Below are 20,285 nucleotides of genomic sequence, written 5' to 3'. Positions count from 1 at the left end.
ACCCACCTTCGGCGAACCCAGGACCATCTCTCCTTCAAAAGGCAGCTCAAGACCTGGCTGTTCGAGCAGTAGCGATCCCCCTCCCCCAGCGCCTTGAGACCCTCCCGGGTGAGTAGCGCGCTTTATAAATGCCGTGATTGATTGATTGATTGATTCATTTGACTGTGTAATCAGCTCTCACCATTCGCGTTTGTCTCGGGTACCTCATCTCCGAGCTGCTACCGGTCAGGAGAGGCACGTGGCAGGGCTGCCCCTTTTCACCTCTCCTTTATGTGCTTGGGATAGACACCCTGGCAACCCACAAGTGGAGGTTTGGTGCCTGCTGGGACGTCCCTCTGCCTATTAGAGCTCAGGCAATTTTCCTATATGCAGATGATGCTCTGTTTTAAATTAACATTGATGCAGATGCCTCCTCAATCAATCAATCAAAGACATTTATAGAGCGCACTACTTACCCGTAGGGTCTCAAGGCGCTTGGGGGGGGGGTGCCGTTACTGCTCGAACAGCCAGGTCTTGAGCTTCTTCCTGAAGGAGAGGTGGTTTGGGTCAGGCGCAGGTCGGTCGGGAGGGAGTTCCAGGTCTTGGCGGCCAGGTAGGAGAAGGACCTTCCTCCTGTTGTCGCTCTTCGGATGCGGGGGACGGCGGCGAGGGCGTGGTTGGCTGATCGGAGGTGGCGTTTGGGAGCGTAGAAGTTGATTCGGTTGTTGAGGTAGCTCGGGCCTTGATCGTGTAGGGCTTTGTGTGCGTGGGTGAGGAGACGGAAGGTGATTCTTTTGTTGACGGGGAGCCAGTGCAGGTCTCTCAGATGTCCGGAGATGTGGCTGGTTCGTGGGATGTCGAGGATGAGTCTGGCTGAGGCGTTCTGGATCCGCTGGAGTCTCTTCTGGAGCTTGGCGGTGGTGCCGGCGTAGAGAGCGTTGCCGTAGTCCAGTCGGCTGGTGACGAGGGCCTGGGTGACGGTCTTCCTGGTTTCGGTGGGGATCCACCAGAAGATCTTCCGTAGCATGCGAAGGATGTTGAAGCATGACGAGGAGACAGCGTTGACTTGCCTGGTCATGGAGAGGGAGGAGTCCAGGATGAAACCCAGGTTCCGTGCGTGGTCCGTTGGTTTGGGTGCGGTGCCCAGGGCGGGGGGCCACCAGGAGTCGTCCCAGGTGGAGGGCGAGGAGCCCAGGATGAGGACCTCCGTCTTGTCTGAGTTCAGTTTCAGGCGACTGGTTGTCATCCACTCGGCTACATCCTTCATCCCTTCGTGCAGATTAGCTCTGGCGGCGGCGGGGTCGTTGGTCAGGGAGAGGATCAGCTGGGTGTCGTCGGCGTAGGAGATTATGTTGAGGTTGTGTTGGCGTGCGATGGCCGCGAGGGGGCTCATGTAGACATTGAAGAGGGTGGGGCTCAGCGAGGATCCTTGAGGGACGCCGCAGATGACTTCGGTGGCCTCTGACGTGAACGGTGGTAGGCGGACTCTCTGTGTTCTTCCGTCGAGGAAGGAGATGATCCATTCCAGTGCCTTCTCCTGGATTCCGACGTTGCTGAGGCACTGCACTAGGGTGCGGTGGCAGACAGTGTCGAATGCCGCGGAGAGGTCTAGGAGGATGAGGGCCGCTGTATCTCCGTTGTCCATCAGGGCTCGGATGTCGTCGGTGGCGGCGATGAGGGCGGTCTCGGTGCTGTGGTTGGCTCGGAAACCAGACTGTGAGGGGTCGAGGGATCCATTCGTCTCGAGGAAGGCGGCCAGCTGTTTGTTGACGGTCTTCTCGATGACTTTGGCAGGAAACGGGAGGAGCGAGATGGGGCGGTAATTCTTGAGTTCGGTGGGGTCCGCTGTGGATTTCTTGAGTAGAGCGCTGAGTTCGGCGTGCTTCCAGCTCTCAGGGAAGGTGGCGGTGTCGAAGGAGGTGTTGATAATGTCCCGTAGGTGGGGTGCGATGACAGCGTCGGCCTTGTTGAAGACGTGGTGAGGGCAGGGGTCGGTCGGAGATCCGGAGTGGACGGAGTTCATCATGCGGACGGTGTCTTCGGTGTTGACCGGAGTCCAGGCGCGGAGGGTGGTGGTGGGTGGCGTTGCTGTGGTCGTGGGGTGCGTCGGTTGAATGTTGAAGCTGTTGTGTATGTCCGCGATCTTGTTGTGGAAGTAGGAGGCGAGGGAGTTGCAGAGGTCTTGCGAAGGGGTGATGTCGTTGCTTCCTGCGTTGGGGTTGGAGAGCTCCTTCACGATGTTGAAGAGTTCCGTGCAGTTGTGTGCGTTGTTGTCCAGCCGGTCCTTGAATGCAGTTTTCTTGGCGCTGCGGATCAGTTGGTGGTGCTTCCGGGTGGCGAGCTTGAGGGTGGTCATGTTGTCCGGTGTAGGTTCTTTTCTCCAGGCTTTCTCGAGGGCTCGGCAGTTCTTCTTGGAGCTCTTGAGTTCGTCGGTGAACCATGGGGCTTTCTTGCTGCCGGGTCTGCTGGGCGGGGTCCTCAGAGGGGCGAGTTTGTCCGCGCAGTTGCTGATCCACTTCGCGAGGTTGTCGGTGGCCTGGCCGGGGTTCGCTGAGCTGGCAGGAGGGTGCTGGCTCAGGGAGGCGGCGAGCTGGTCGGCCGTGATCTTGTTCCAGTTCCTTCGAGCAACCTGTTGCTGGTGGTGGTGGATCGTCGTTCTATCGAAGGTGAAGTGGACGCAGCTGTGGTCCGTCCAGTGGAGTTCTGTGGCGTGGCTGAAGGCGATGTCTTTGCTGGATGAGAAGACGGCGTCGAGTGTGTGTCCGGCGAGGTGGGTGGGGGTGCTCACCAGTTGCTTGAGTCCCAGGTTGGCGAGGTTGTCGAGCAGGGTGGTGGTGTTGCGGTCGTTGTTGTTCTCCAGGTGGAAGTTGAGGTCCCCCAGGAGGATGTAGTCAGCGGAGGGGAGGGCATGCGGGCTGATGAAGTCGGCGATGTCCTCGCTGAATTGTGTGCGTGGTCCCGGGGGTCTGTAGATCAGGGTGCCTCTGAGGGTGGTCTTGGGGTCGGTGTGGATCTGGAAGTGCAGGTGTTCGGCGGTGGTAAGGGTGTCGTTGGTGCTGGTCGTGATGCGGATGGTGTCCCTGTGGATGATGGCGATGCCTCCTCCCAACTGGTTGGCGGTGCGGTCCCTCCGGGTGATCTTGTAGCGCTCTGGGATGGCGATGGCGATGTCGGGAGCTGAAGAGGCGTTCATCCAGGTCTCCGTGAGGAAGGCAACGTCTGGTGCTGTGGTGTCGAGGAGGTTCCAGAGTTCGATGGCGTGTCTGTGGACGGAGCGGGTGTTGAGCAGGATGCACTTGAGGTGGTTGCTGCTGGTGTTCGACTTGGCGGGTGCTGGTGCGCGGCAGGTCCGGATGCAGGAGAACTTGCAGGCGTGGCAGCTGAAGGGTCCGTGGGTGCGTCGAGGGGTGGCTTGGTAGCATCCTGGGAATCGGCTGGTGTTGAGTGCGTTGAGGGTGGCGGCGGTGTACGTCAGGCGGGTGGGCAGGGGTCGTCGAGGGCCAGGGGTCCTGGCACTGGGCGCGGTCCAGGCGCGGACGGGCGTAGACGGGCTTACCTTTGGCGCGCCTTCGGCGCACAATCGGCGCACCCGCTGCACGTGACCGCTGCGCGTTCGCACGGTCGCCATATATGGCGAAGTGCGCGGGGGGGGCGGAGCAGCTGGGAGGCGGGAGCGGGGAGGGTACACAAAGAAAGGGGCGGGGCTAGCGGTGATGGCGGGAAGCGGGGAGCGGGGAGGGATGAGACGGGGACGGCAAAAAACGAAGGCGAAACTGGCACATATGGGGGAATAAAACAAATCAACAGAACAGTTTACAAGTCAATACAAATCAATACAAATCGAATGAAAACAACAGAGACAGGTACACAGGCCAGGAAGCTAGCACAGACCACGCCGCTCGGTGGCAGGGGGCGTGGTCACGCGGCGGAGCCGGGGCAGCGAGGCACAAGGAGGGGAGGCACACGCAGCAGCTGGTGGCCGTGCGGCGCGGGGGTGTCCTAGAGCTAGGTCACACTCACCTGCGTCGCACGGTCGCCATATATGGCCAAGTGCGCGGGGGGGCGGAGCAGCTGGGAGGCGGGAGCGGGGAGGGTACACAAAGAAAGGGGCGGGGCTAGCGGTGATGGCGGGAAGCGGAAAGCGGGGAGGGATGAGACGGGGACGGCAAAAAACGAAGGCGAAACTGGCACAAATGGGGGAATAAAACAAATCAACAGAACAGTTTACAAGTCAATACAAATCAATACAAATCGAATGACAACAACAGAGACAGGTACACAGGCCAGGAAGCTAGCACAGACCACGCCGCTCGGTGGCAGGGGGCGTGGTCACGCGGCGGAGCCGGGGCAGCGAGGCACAAGGAGGGGAGGCACACGCAGCAGCTGGTGGCCGTGCGGCGCGGGGGTGTCCTAGAGCTAGGTCACACTCACCTGCATCGCACGGTCGCCATATATGGCCAAGTGCGCGGGGGGGGTGGAGCAGCTGGGAGGCGGGAGCGGGGAGGGTACACAAAGAAAGGGGCGGGGCTAGCGGTGATGGCGGGAAGCAGGGAGCGGGGAGGGATGAGACGGGGACGGCAAAAAACGAAGGCGAAACTGGCACAAATGGGGGAATAAAACAAATCAACAGAACAGTTTACAAGTCAATACAAATCAATACAAATCGAATGACAACAACAGAGACAGGTACACAGGCCAGGAAGCTAGCACAGACCACGCCGCTCGGTGGCAGGGGGCGTGGTCACGCGGCGGAGCCGGGGCAGCGAGGCACAAGGAGGGGAGGCACACGCAGCAGCTGGTGGCCGTGCGGCGCGGGGGTGTCCTAGAGCTAGGTCACACTCACCTGCGTCGCACGGTCGCCATATATGGCCAAGTGCGCGGGGGGCGGAGCAGCTGGGAGGCGGGAGCGGGGAGGGTACACAAAGAAAGGGGCGGGGCTAGCGGTGATGGCGGGAAGCGGGGAGCGGGGAGGGATGAGACGGGGACGGCAAAAAACGAAGGCGAAACTGGCACAAATGGGGGAATAAAACAAATCAACAGAACAGTTTACAAGTCAATACAAATCAATACAAATCGTATGACAACAACAGAGACAGGTACACAGGCCAGGAAGCTAGCACAGACCACGCCGCTCGGTGGCAGGGGGCGTGGTCACGCGGCGGAGCCGGGGCAGCGAGGCACAAGGAGGGGAGGCACACGCAGCAGCTGGTGGCCGTGCGGCGCGGGGGTGTCCTAGAGCTAGGTCACACTTACCTGCGTCGCACGGTCGCCATATATAGCCAAGTGCGCGGGGGGGGCGGAGCAGCTGGGAGGCGGGAGCGGGGAGGGTACACAAAGAAAGGGGCGGGGCTAGTGGTGATGGCGGGAAGCGGGGAGCGGGGACGGATGAGACGGGGACGGCAAAAAACGAAGGCGAAACTGGCACAAATGGGGGAATAAAACAAATCAACAGAACAGTTTACAAGTCAATACAAATCAATACAAATCGAATGACAACAACAGAGACAGGTACACAGGCCAGGAAGCTAGCACAGACCACGCCGCTCGGTGGCAGGGGGCGTGGTCACGCGGCGGAGCCGGGGCAGCGAGGCACAAGGAGGGGAGGCACACGCAGCAGCTGGTGGCCGTGCGGCGCGGGGGTGTCCTAGAGCTAGGTCCTCCATCTCCGACCTCCTTTCTATGTGTGCCAAGCTGTCTGCCCTGCAGGTTAGATGCCCCAAGTTATGTCTGTTTCTATTGACCCCGGCAGCACAGCAGGTAGACTGGCACCTGAGAGGACATCTCGTACATCGGAAGCCTTTGTCTTTTCTTTATTTAAGGATGCAGATCTACCATGAAGGCTGGGACTTCCTAAATAGTAACCTCACGCCAGATATGATCTCTCGCTGATCGCAGGTGTCCTTTAGGTGAATACTTCCACTGTCCCCTTTGGGCCACATTGCTGTCTCAAAGATGGTGATTCTCCCTCGGTTCTTATATTTCTTTCATTTTTTTAGGGAGGAGGGTTTGGTTCTCATTCACCATTAGATAAAACAATCACTATGGAGCACCCCCAGCATCTGAAAACACTTCTGCTGAATGTAATTTAGCAGATCGTTACCTTGCTATAACTGTGCTAGCCTATCCAGGCTCATCATTCCAGTCTACAGATGTTATTCACCAAAGGCAGCCATTCATTAGCCGTGGTACAGTTACATGAGGCCACTTAATACAAATCTCTCTGCTGACGATAAACATTGTGTAAAAAACAAACTATCTCAAGTTAGTCAATATGGGCTTATCTAGTTGGGAATAAGTTCTATAGGAACACCAAAAAAATGCTTAATTACACACTCCGCACCCTGATTTCCAAATAATACATCACTTACTTCCAGTAGTTCTAAAGTTCCAGGCAGCTCATGAACATATGGATGTAATTAGCAATAATTTCCTCACATCTCCAATGCCTTGGAACATTGTCTTGGACTGTGCGCAACAGCTCAGCAGTGTCCAGTACATCCCGTGCAGAGTGCAGAAGTGTTTTAAATACTTGCATAAAGAAGACTCAAAGATATTTGCATAGGTTTCCTTGCCCCGTCATTGACAAGTATCTATCAAACACAATTTCTGGGATAGCCCTATTAGAGAATGGGGTGGGGTCCAGTATTCTTTCCTCATACTACCACAGGTCTATCCCTGACCACTGTTGATTCTCCCATCATGATTGTAGCTGACAGTGCTTATATTTGGATATCCCTCTGCGAGTCTGCTCCCTTATGGCTTTCAATAAATGAGATCTGATGCATCTCTCAAATGGTCCCACTGTAAATTCCAGCCCTAAGAATATGCAGACTATGTTTATCATCTAATAAGACGGGGGTCCCCGGTGACCTTAAAATGGGAACAAGCTCTGAGTAATAGTTGATACCTAACAGGTTACTCATCTTGCACCAGACTACTAAGAACATCTTCAAAACCTTCAATCATACTTTTTTCAGAAACATAGGATTCACAAACCTATATAAGATGCCTTCCCACTCCGATTCACTAGTCATACATCCTTGAAGTGCCATTGCTGTCTGGCAATAACAATGTACTATTGCACTATTAGTAACCTGTTCCGCGCTGGGCGAATTTTCGTGCTGTTCAGGCGTTTTAATGAGTGGGCGGAGTTCGGACAGCCCCCAGCCTCCGCACACGCCCACTGTGACTTCGGATGGCTGGGGACCATCCGAAGCACACAAGGGGTTAAAATGAAATGCATTCCAGAACATTTGTATAATTGTGAAAGCTGACCCAGCTCTCTCCAATTCCCTCCTCAATTTCCTCCAGGCCAATCTAGGAGTTTTTGAGGTACAAATAAAGGATATTAATCTCCCCTGGATCTTGTCTATCAGGCCTTGTCCAAACAGTAATGGGATATTATTGAAAAGAAACATCAACTTAAGCATGATAATCATTTTCACCAGTTTCAGAAGCCAGTATATCGTCAATTGCAAGTATCCCATTTGCCAAGCAAAGCATTTATCTATCTAAAGATTCTGTTCATTTTAATTTTTGGGATCTTCTCTAAGTTTGGGACCGCCTCTATACCCTGGTATCTAACCTTGGATCGGGTCTGTAAGGGCTATGTTACCCACCAGTATATTCCACACCATAATCGCTGTCTTAGATTTGTTTATTGCATACCAGTAAAGGGCTCCAAAACTTGATCCATATGTATCACCTGTTTAATTACTTTAGCCATTCTGGCTGATAATATTCCTGTGCTGATTTTAATAATTGCTATTCAAAAGGGAGATAGGCCTAAAGATTCTACTACACTCTGATCCTTATTCAGCTTTAGAATCAGGGAGATGGTGGCTTCATTGTAGGACTCTGGTATTGCTTTCTCTTTCCTAAAGATATCATTAAATAAATAATTGCTGCCAGACCACTACTGTTACATCTTTCAATTACTTATACAGTTCAACAGGGAGGCTATCAGGCCCGCTGCCTTTCCACTGCAAGTTGTGTTTATCTGTAGCAAAATACTGATGTGATCTCCTTCTGTAGCCACCATTTATCTGTATTCCCTAAACTCAGGCGTTTCTGATTCACCAACTACTCTCTGACCACTCTGACATTAGCTACCGTCTCTTCTGTATAGGGATTAAAATAGATTGCAAACTTGCATTTCTATCTCGGCTACATTTTTCAGTATTATTCCTCTGATCATCAATGAACCATTTTACAAACTCATTCCTCACCCTGTCTGTCCTTGCTTTCCACTGCAACAGTTTCCTACTCTTCTCCCCATATTTGCGGTGCCTTAAACTACTTGCCAACTACTTCTCCCTACATCTCTTTTCTAGAAGTTGTTTGATGGCCATTTAAATTCCTACCAATTTCTGTGCTTTCTCCTGTTTACTCTCCTGTATGGCCTCAATTAACTCCTTCTCCATCTTTACAGCCACTTCCTCTAGCTCCCTGACCGCCTCTCTCTTAACTTTATTCCTTTGGCTGCTCAACCTGTGCAAAACCTCCTTTATATATGTCTTGTATGCATCCCAGACTACACCAAAAATGGCAGTCCCCTCATTCAGCTTGAAGAATTCCTCAGATTCATTCTTCAACATCTGCAAAGTACCTTCAACTAATAGTAGTGATCTTTCTACTGTCCATTTTACATTTGGGAAATTGTAGAGCTGAAATAATGGCAGTATGATCAGAGCAGTGTGCCAATATGTGCCTGACTTGCCTTACGTTATCCACACGGGTACCCTCTACAACAAAAATCAGTCCTCGCGTCACACCTATTCTTCTCACTATGGAAAGTCCGACCCCTATTGTTTCAGCTCTTTTCCGCCAAATACCACACAGCCCAAAGTCCAGCTTTATATACCTGAGTGTCCTCCCCACTTTCCAGTTATTTATTGCTTGACTCTTAACAGATTTATCTAAATTTTTGTCTGGTACTAAATTGAAATCTCCCACTATTTACCACTGGAGAAGGATAGTCTGAGAGATTAGCTGGCATTCCATAAAGTGACATTGCATCATCGCAATTTGGGCCATAAAAACCTACACATGTATAAGGCCCCTGTGTTCTATACTCAATAACCCTGACACCTGGGTTCTTTTTAACCACTACTGCAACTGCTCTTGAATTAATTCCCTGATCTGAACATATTATTTGGTGAACCCTATCCTGTCTTTAAAAAACGGCTTTACACACAGATGCAGTAAGTCTCTTGCTAAATTAGGACCTGAGTTTGGCAATCCTTAAGATACTGATAGATTAATCTCTATCTGTCTCTTAGCTGTAGGCAGTCTGTTGACATTCCAAGTTGGAAGCTTTACTTCTGCCATGCACCTTTATGAGCAACTTTTATATGATTGCTCCTCTTACACCACCAACCTTCCTTATTCAGGCCACAGTAGCAACTGGAATGAGGATTTTTCTTTTTTTTAAATAGTTTTTGCATATTTCTTTTTATTTTCTCCCATTTGCTCCCCTCCAGGAGAATCCACCCTTCCAATCTTGGCATATTTATCTATGCCTATTTGGGCTTTTACCCCAAGTAATATTACCTCTAAAACACTGCCTATCAGTTTACAAACCTGCTTTACACAATGGTCTCACAGTGCCACAGCATAACCTGGATCTACAAGGCCTTGTCGACCCACTTTTGAACCCTTCTCATGGGCAAATGGAAAGCAGAGATTGGAAATGCCCTTGATGACAATGAATGTCTAGATTCCTCGAATACACCCAGCTGGTATCCCAAAATGCAATGATTCATATAATGCAGTTTTGCATTCTTCACAGAACATATTTTTCAAAGTCAAGATACACAGACTCTTCCTGGGTGCCCCAGACTCCTATTCACATTGAACTCGCCTGCGGCTGACTTTAAACATATATTCTAGGATTGCATTGTACTTGCCCCATACTGGCAGAGGTGGCTGGAACACTTTTTACCATTACGAGGGTGGTCAGCCTGGACATCGGTGAGGCGGGGGCTCTAAGCCTCTATAGATGGCCAAAAAGAAAAAATATAAGATTCCTGTTCCTTGTTCTGGCCCTTCTTATAGCCAAACGCACTGTTACAATGCACTGAAAGAGTGGAACACCCCTATGCAGCTTGCGAAAGCAGTTCGCCTTCAACCTCTTGGGTGAGGTGGAGCTCAAGGTCCTGTGCAGGGTGGAGGCATGATGCCTCCACTCTAAAGCCCCTACATCAGATAGACTCCTGCAAAATGGACTGTCCTGTTGGAGGATCCCCTTTCATCTCCCTCATTCCTATGCCTCCTGCTGCAAGTGGCTAGAAAATGGCTCAGCTACATAATTCCCAATCCGATCATTACCCACATATCCTCCTCCTGGATACAGCCTCCCCCCCATGAGGCCCATGCCTTCCCTCCCCATCCTATTTAGCAATTGTTCATCTCATCCAGCACAGGCCACACAAAACAGCTCATGCACCAGCAGCACACCCACCACCGGGCCCTGATAGGCCTATGGAGGGGAGGGATACATTATAGCCTCTAAGCTGGGAGGTGCTGGGAAAATGATATGGTAAGCTTGAAATGCCCAAACGCTATGTATCTGTTGCGCCTGTAAGATTAAGAAAACATTCAACAAAATGTGCTTAAAAAGAGATCCCTATTAGCCTATTGTAAATGGTGCCTTGAGTGCACCTACAGTACGGAAAGTTAAATGTCATAAGTGTCCTTCAGTGTGTATTTACTTGCGGTGGGCAGCCAACTCTGCTCCGCCGGTGGAGTTTACAGAGTTTGCTACTCTGCAGTCCGCTTGGAGCACGGAGTTCGGCAAAAACACCAACCGCCATGTAGTAGAATTTATTGGTGGCCCTCCCTACAATTGACTTCATTCTGCAGCGCATGCCTACACAAAGCAACCTCCGTCCTCTTCACCGATCAAAGCATCACAAGCAGGAGAGTTAGTTGCTGTGCTTTGAGATGCGGTAAGTCTGGTTTGACAGCGGGTGGCACTGGCAGGCGGCAGGCGGCAGGGGAAGGGTCTGAGGTGGAACCCAAGGGCAGGGCTGAGATGAGCAGCAAGTACTAGGTGCAGCTGGGTGCCCTGGGGGGCCCAGCGGACTGAAGATGACTGAAAGTTGTTTGGAAGCGGTGGGTGGAATTTTCCATAATTTTTAAAGTTTTTATGTAACTCCACGAATTCTGCAGAGTGAAACTTCATGAGTTGCACCCACCCCTAGTCTTCACACCATACACATGTATGACAAAAATGTTTTCGGCCAGGAGCACAAATGTGCTCTGACTAGGCTGCACTCTAAATGCACTGCAGTGACAGAAGGCAAGTAACATGCCTGTACCATTTAGGTAAACCTATTTTAATATATCATATGTCTCCGCAAAGTGTGCTTTGCAAGCAAAGAGGACAGGGTACTTAATCTAAAAACAGAGCACACTAAATATTACGACTATTGTTCCCACACAGTAAATAGCTATTTCAGTAGGTAGACCAGGATAGACTTTTTAGGCCTAGGTGCAGTTCAAATCTATATTTTCTACCTCTGCTTAGGAAAGGGCTCCTAAAATGTTCAAAATTATTTCCTGCTCAGTTTTTGCAATTTGACTTGATTGTGAAATCAGAAAAGGAACTTTATAAAAATATACTTTAAGCTCCTTGGGGCAGTACTGGCTTAAAACCAGTCCTGCCACTCATCAAACCTCCAGAGCTGGGTCATACATCTTTTGCTGGGAGAGTTAATGATTCTGGCTCAGAGAATAAAGGCTTAATTGTGGGCCCAGGAAAGGCAAATGGGTGTGAACTGTTGCATTAAGCAGGGATTAGCTGACAAAGAATGGATAAGAATAGTTGACAAAACGAAGGGCAGATTCAGCACTATTTCTATTGGCTGGTAGATGAAAGGGAGAGCTACTTTTATTTATTCCAATGACCCCCCCCTAGACAGCCAGTTCCCAGTCACAGTAGGGGGAAAAATAAGTTCTGCCTCCTATCATACCTCCAAAGCTAGAATACACATCCTAGGCTGGGGGAGTTAACAACTCTGCCTTGGAGGACAATGGCTTGCCTTAGAGCCCAGGTAAATAAAATATGTGGTAACTGCTGATAAACTTAGCAGAGATTAACTACCTGGGAGTGGGCATGAACAGATGACAGAACAAAGGGTAGCTTTAGTACTACCCCTTTTTACATGCAGTTTCCATGGAGGGATTCTCCTATTCATTCCCAGGACCCTCATAGACAATCAGACCCTAGCTACAGTAGGAGGGAAAATCAATGTTGACCCTATTAAGTAGTGGAATTGCCAAGAAGCTTCAGACATGCCTGTCTGGTGGTAGTTAGGTTCTTCTATCTTGAAATTGGGGATCCTGATTAATTATACAGTAAGGCAAAGGAAAGGGCTTGGTATGGTGGGGGGAGTGCAAGAAAATGGTTTGGATATGGTGGTAGATTTTTTCAATCACTAGCTAGGGCACAGGATAAATTTCACACCTCTACCACTACCTCACCAGAACATTCCTGGACTTGGGAAGGCTCCATCTGAGGAAGAAAGCCCTGCTGGAAGAAGAATCCTGACTTTTGACTCCTGCTGGAAAAATAAGACTCACACAAGGACCCAAGAGCCCCTGAATCGCTGGCACCCAAGAATTGGAATTGGCCTCCGATGTTGGTCTCTAGAATACCTGCTTCAGGGACACAAATAACTGAAGGACTTCCGTCTCCAAGTGAGCCCAGATATCTAAAGAGGACTAGACCCTAAACAGGCCTGGCTGGAGAGGGAGCTGGTGCCCTGGAAGCCTGTCCTGAAGAGCTAGGGGCTGCAGGACTGACCACAAGAGGCTCTCCCAGCAGTTGGAGGCATTGGGCCTGATGTAGGTGGCCCATTACCGGTCGGTAAACCCGAAATTTGGTACATTTCAGGCTTACCGACCGGTATTGAGCCATTTCTGATGTAGGGGATGATTCGGTAAATACCGAATCGGTATTTACAGATTCGGTATTTACCGAATCATTATTTACCGATTCGGTATTTACCGAATCGGTAAATGGCATGTAGCAAACACTTTTAAGAGTGCTTATGTGCTGTAAGGATTTGTATTTACCACCAACTATTAGTTGGTGGTAAATACCGAACACCTTTGAAAATGCTAATCTGTGCATTTTCAACAGTGCTATGTGGCAGACATACATGCCTTTAGGGCATGTATGTGTGCCACATGTGCACACAAGCACTATTCAGGGGTGCAACAGGGTGTGAATGTGACACCCTGCCACCCTTGAATGTTTCCCTATTTTACCGAATCGGTATTTACCGATTCGGTAAATACCGAATCGTACCGATTCGGTAATACTTATCGAATTTTTTGTTTGCTACATAGCATTTACCAATTCTAAAATACCGAATTGGTAAAATTCGGTATTTTAGAATCGGTAAATGATATTTACTACATCTGGCCCCAAGTCTTAAGGTAATAACTTTGACGACAATGACTTGCTTGGTGTATCCAAATTCTGCTCCATTAGGGTTGATCAGAAATTGTGCCTAGGTCCCAGTCCACTACGAAACTGTTGTTTTTCTATAGTCTTGGCGTTGTACCTTACAGCTTTAAAAATCCATACCCCTGGTTCCCCTTATCATATTTTGAAGATCTTGGTTTCTTTTTGCTGATTCATTTTCTCTGTTATTCTTTTTTATAGCTTTTGGAAATGTATTGTTATATTTTTTACCTTACAATTGTTGGTAGTGCTTGATCTTAGCATGTCTTTTTATTAGGATTGCCTGCTATGTGCCATAGCTACCAAGGTTTCCTCTCAGAACTGTGTTTTACCTTACACAGTGAGTTTATTGAGTTGGCAGGGGTGCCCCCTCCGAGATTAATAACTCAATTTCTATCACGTGACCTCAAAGAGATGCATTCACACACTAACACTCTCTTCTGCATTTTGCATCTGTGCTCCCTATTTGGTTACATAATCTAGCCGATGGAGAGGCATGCGCTTTCCTCAGGGAACTTTTATTTAATTCAAACCTAGCAAGTGCCCAATGTACCAAGTATGGTACCATTGACAATGCCTATGTAATTACCATCTAGGACATGAAATGGTGTTTTGGAAGAGTATGTACTAATGCTGCAGCTGCCAGGCAGGCTTGATTGTAAGGATAACAACACAGCAGTTAGTAGAACATAGATGGGGCAAACTGAATTATGAGACTCTGTGGTTGTGGCATTTTCGGCATAATTATGAATTTGCCACGTGTCACAAAATCTCTCATTTGTTGCATATTCTGCAGATTTAAACAAAAAATTGCTTCTTGCTACACCAGATCAAAAGTTACTAAAAACATGGCGACATGTACCTCTGCGCAGTGGAAAGGCCTTCAACAAGGTTGACTGGTCGTATTTCAATTGCGTATTGCTGTATTTGGGTGAAGTCTATGCCCAGACGGTGGTATAAAGTGTAAAAATGACAAAATCATGAAGTAATTCTGTCAGAAATGTGCTGCATTAAGCCACATACTTTGCCTTTTCTTGTCACAAAATGTAATCAACCCTTGGTCCTTCCTGGTGCATAATTTCAGTGGCCCGGAACATAAAGAGACAAAAACAGGAAAGAGAAAGTAAGGATAGCTTTGTTAGACAGAAAAAGAAAATATACTTTTTAAGCATAGGACAGTTGGGTCTGTTTGAGAGTCACAGATAAAACCTAATCAGAGGCAAAACGTTGACACATAAGCAGGCATTATGGGCATATATGATTAATGCTGTTTTCTCAGGTTTTACATTTTATATACTTTAAAAGATGCTCCCTGCACTACGGAGACGGCACTGGACAGCTGGACAGCTGGACCGCCCTCAGCATCGAAGACACCCTAAAGACTATGAAGACCACCCACTCCGGGGCCTATGTACCTCTGCCCCCACCAAATCTACCACAGAGTTACAGACATCATTGCCCCCAAGCTGCAAAGAATTATCAACTGCTCCTTCGAGGCTGCCTCCTTCCACGATGACTGGAAACACGCTGAGATCAAACCTCTCCTGAAGAAACCCTTGGTGGACCCCACCGACCTCAAGAACTTCAGACCTATCTCCTTACTTCCGTACCCTGCGAAAGTCATCGACAAAGCGGTCAACAGCCAACTCGCCTCCTTCATTGACGAAAACAGCATCCTCGACTCCTCCAAATCAGGATTCAGGAAGAACCGCAGCACCGAAACCGCCCTTATCGCCGCAACAGACGACATCTGCTCCCTCTTCGACAGAGGATAGACTGTGGTCCTCATCCTCTTGGACCTCTCTGCAGCCTTCGACACTGTCTCACACCACACCCTACTCCACATATTCCACAACACAGGAATCTGGAACAAAGCCCTCAATTGGATCCGCTCATTCCTCTCCAGCAGAAGGCAGAGAGTCAGGCTCACTCCGTTCCTCTCTCAGATGCTACACCGACCACCTGCGGAGTCCCCCAAGGATCTGCCATCAGCCCCTCCCTGTTCAATGTCTACATGGCCCCGCTCGCATCCATCGTCAGATCACAAGGACTGAACTTCTTATCATACGCAGATGACACTCAACTCATCCTCTCCCTATCCAACGAACCCAACACCTCCAAACAAAACGTTCAACAAGGAATAGAAGCAGTCGTCAGATGGATGAAGAACATCTGGCTACAACTTAACATGGACAAAAACAAAGTACTCATCATAGGCCCACATCCCGATGACTGGAATGGCTCCTGGTGGCCCCCCGCCCTCAGGAACCCACCTGCACCCATGGACCACGCACGCAACTTCGGAATCATCCTGGACTCTGAACTCAAGACGGACCGCCAAATCAATGCCATCACCTCATCCTGTTCCAACGCCCTCCATCTCCTACGAAAGACCTTCAACTGAATTCTCCTCGAACACAGGAAAACTGTCACCCACACCCTCATCAACAGCAGACTGGACTAGGGCAACGCACTCTACGCTGGGATCAACAAGAGCCTCACCGGCAAGCTCCAGAATGTCCAGAATGCCTCAGCCAGACTAGTTCTCAACCTACTGCGCCACAGCCATATCACCCATCACCTGCGGGCACTACACTGGCTCCCTGTCAAGAAGAGAATCACCTTCAGACTGTTCACTCACGCCCACAAAGCTCTCCACAACACCAGCCTGCCTACATAAACCACCTCCTCTTGTTCCATGCAGCCCAGGGATCCCTCCGCTCAGTCCAGCTCTCCCTTGCGACGGTGCTGCGAATCAAGAAAACCAGAACAGGAAGCCATTACTTCTCCTTCCTCGTGGTCAAGGCATGGAACACCCTCCGCCTCCACCTTCGCCAGACACCAACACTCTCCAAGTTCTTGAGGGACCTCAAGACCTGGCTTTACGACGAATCATCATGAACCTACAGGTGCTGTGCAGACCTTGGTGGGTGCTGAAGAACCGCAAGACCTGACTCACAGCCACACCATCTTGAATGTCCAGGAGCTGTGTGCCCCCCTCCTCATCAGCGCCTTGAAACACTTTCGAGTGCGTAGCTGCGCTTCACAAACACCTGATTAATTGCTTGATTGATAAATTGTTTAAATATGTGAAAAGCATTTCTCTACTTTGATTTTCAAGACCACCATTTCACGATTGTAACTATTTTTCATCTAAATTTCCCAGAAAAACAACTATTCACGCCTTCTTGTCAGCATGCTTCTAACAGCAGAAGAAAACACGACGCAGGACATTTATCAAATTGATTACGCCAACATCGAATTTGCTGAAGTGTGGGATGTTCTGTCATGATTAAAAATGTTTTTCCATTTCCTGTGCACGTATTTGATATGAATGTGTCTCTGGCTTACACAGGTAATCTTTTTCACATCCTTAAAAAACAAGAGTTCCAGAGTTCATCAGAAAGGAAAGGCGATGATTTTATTCTTTCATATATTTTATTGTATCGCAGAAGCTACAGATCTGGCTACCACCAACAGCCCCTTACCTCAGAGCCCGGTGCATGTCGGGAACAATAGCATGAACACTGGGCTGTTTTCAAGAAGAAGGTACCGCTGCACAGAGACTGAAGGTCACGTGAGGTCACTTTACAACCCTTGCTCTCCTCATTATAAAGAATGGCTTTAGTATAGAGAGCACAACCCGTCTGCCTGCTTAGCATTTCCTACCTCATTTGGTTTTCTATTCTTGGAGCTTACTGGCCCATTAGCTCCCACAGTGCCCGGATCAGTGATGTATTAAGAGGGGTCCCATGCTCTTTTTTCAGAGATTAAGTGCAAAATCTTCCAGACGACCGTAAGGCTCTTAGATCATGGTGTCGTTGGCAACTTCCAAAGGAAAGGTGGTGCCCATGTGGTGGGATATTTCCATCATTAATGTTTCGAAGAGATGATGAAAAGGCAGCCAATTGTTTCCTGAGGGTGGTATTTTATGGTCAGCCACATTTGCCCTTGTGGAAGGTCGTCTAATTTGAAGTGCACCAAACACACATTTTAATTCAAAGTTGCTGCCATTTGCAACAGCGATTCCTCACCTTTTGTGCTTTGTACGTATAATTTTCAGAGGTGTAAATGATCACACATATAGGGTGTGGAGTATAAAAGTACTGGCTAGGAGCGAGTCCAAATGTTTAGACACACCTGTGAATATATCTGCTATATTCACATGGGCAGGACTTGGTGGGTAAGACAAGACAAACGTAAGGGTCCTTTACTCTCTGCCTTTTTACTCCATTCGGCGTCCTTCAAAGACACGAACAGAATCCTATCAAGTTTCCTTTGAAACTGAAACTATGCACACATTTCACTCGAAAACATCAGAACCACAAAAATGTACTTTCCCGAGTTCAGCCTTTACTTTAAAACCTTCAGACTATACCAGGAGTACCAGTAGTTAAGCCCAGGTGACCCTAGAATCACCTTTGGACCAGCCATTTCTCCTAAAATAAACATTACCATCGAGTTAAAACATGTATCCGTGGTGTATCACATGAACAAGAAAACTTGCCATCGCACAAAGTCCAAGTGGACTTTCTGACTGGCCTTTTATTTCAAGGAGGTACAGCTATTTTGGGAGCACTGGATATATTTGATGAATAGGGTCCATCCACTGAGTCCATTTTTGGTATCTGCCTCTGGCACTTCAGTTGTTCAAAGCAGTAGTGCATTAGTATGGGCACAACTTTCCACTCACCCCTTTCATTCTTTCACCCCCTCCTTCCTGGGCTGCTGTCCATTTTATTCACAGCAAACAGGGTTATTCACCCCAAATCAATACAAAACGAAATGTTTTCTATACTTGCAAATGTGTGATATTTACAAAACACACTTTAGTTGCATCAATCGGTAGAAGGCAGTAAGTCAAATAGGCACTGCATTAAACTTGATCATCAAATGGACCTTGGCCTTTTCGGCACATCCAGCCCCCCTCTTGTTTCTCATCCACTGTACACATTGTGCCCGATGGCCCCAACGAGCCACAGTAAGCTGTTGAGCAATTTGAAATCCAGGGCTCCACATGGCCCACTGGCCCACAGGGGTATCTGAACACAGACAGTCTCCCCAAGATTCTAGTCAGTCCATACATCACAGGTTAGGGCAGGAGAGTCAAGGACCACCAGCAAGTCAGGCCACCCTTCCCACCTGTCCAGTGTATACACAAATCTTACCCCCTCCTGGGGTCTATCCAGTCACTGAACATCCATTTTGTGCATCCCCACTTGTTGCTATCTGTCAGAGCCTCGCTACAGGGTGAAAAGCTCACTGTCAAACTCGCCCACCCCACCTCCCCCTCTGCTGTAGACTGTGCTCCGCTATTGCCTGAGTATAGTCTGAATAAAAATTCCTGCCCCTTGCCTGCCTGATGCACCGCATCCTGATTGAACAGCTCCCTTTCCTTAGCTGGAGCATATTTAGCCAAATTGTGTCCATGGTGGAACCTGCCAAGATTCTTTGGACCGAATGGTTCAGCTTTTTCACTTACTCATTTATTGCCCTAACCTAATTTTCAACTGTAAGAGAGAGAGAATTGCTGTTATGACCATGGCTAGCAGACCCCTCATCATCATTCCTCTATCTATACCAGATTAGTCGCACGTACCGCTCAAAACATGCTGAGTGCCATTGGCCCCCCCTTTTGATAGCCTCTGCTGGCAGACCCATCCTGCCGCTGTGGTGGCCACCCGATGCAAAATAAATGGGGGCCAACGCACACCTACACGCCCCGGTGAACTGATTTCAAGTCATTTGGCGCCCCATCTATTTTGTACTAGCAGATTGGTTGAGGCCCCAACTGGTCGCCCTATATGGAAATCCCCCGCGAATGCATTATTTCTTGGTGTAAAATGGGCAGCTTTTTAAGAGAATAATTATCCTCCTAGCAAGCAAGTGCAAAAAGGTGTGGATACATTTAAAGCACATGCACCTGTGATTCAGAATGAAGAGGTTGATAGTTGTTCTATTCTATTGTTGGGAAGGTTGATGGCTCATAGGATCGGACGTGGTAAAGTGCTCTAAATATTCATGCACTAGCTTTGTTAAGGGCCTTTCATCTTAGAAACATTAAATACCCTATTAAACCTGTGAGAAACCTAAAACAAATCTCTTTTGGGGGCCTCAAAACCCATATTTATGTTGGTACCGGGGGAGTGGATTTCATGCTGATACTTTAGATATTTGACCAGTGGAGACAAATTGTAATATTGGATCACTGCAGTAGTTGGCAATAGTTGACATCCCTCCATTGTTGACAATATATGCAAAGTGTTTCTCAGGTACCATTCCAAACTGGTGACTTCTTCAAAGATGCAAATCAAACTATGGTGACTTGTGATGCATCTCCTGCATCTGTCTCCTCATTTCTGCTGCATCAGCCAACGACCCTTGCAACGTAGAAGGGGCAAGCTCAAAAGCCCTGCACCTCCTGCATTATTTACCAGCCTCATATAAAAGCGGAGCCAGTCAAATGATTCGGCTGTCATAGGTATACATGTTAGTGGTGATCTCTCAAGATTTCACACAAGAATGTATTGGTGAAACATCCTTTACGACGCAACTTTTACCACGCAGTGCCTTTACAACGCAGGTTTTTCAACGTAAGTCATTACAACGAATTGCGCTGGGGGGCGCTCTAGGATAGGTAATAGTTTAATTTACTATCCAACATCTTCCCTACTATCCACGGGGACTGGAGTTGGAATAGTAAATTAAACTATTCACTATCCAGCACCCCCCAACGCAAGTCGTTGAAACAACTTGCGTTGAAAAACCTGTGTTGTAAAAGCATGCGTGGTAAAAGCATGCGTTGTAACAACGTACATCCATGTATTGTATT

Source organism: Lissotriton helveticus, chromosome 6 (assembly GCF_964261635.1).
Source record: "Lissotriton helveticus chromosome 6, aLisHel1.1, whole genome shotgun sequence".
In the NCBI taxonomy this organism is placed as follows: Eukaryota; Metazoa; Chordata; class Amphibia; order Caudata; family Salamandridae; genus Lissotriton; species Lissotriton helveticus.
The sequence above is the reverse complement of the archived record's forward strand: the minus strand, read 5'-3'. Positions refer to the sequence as shown.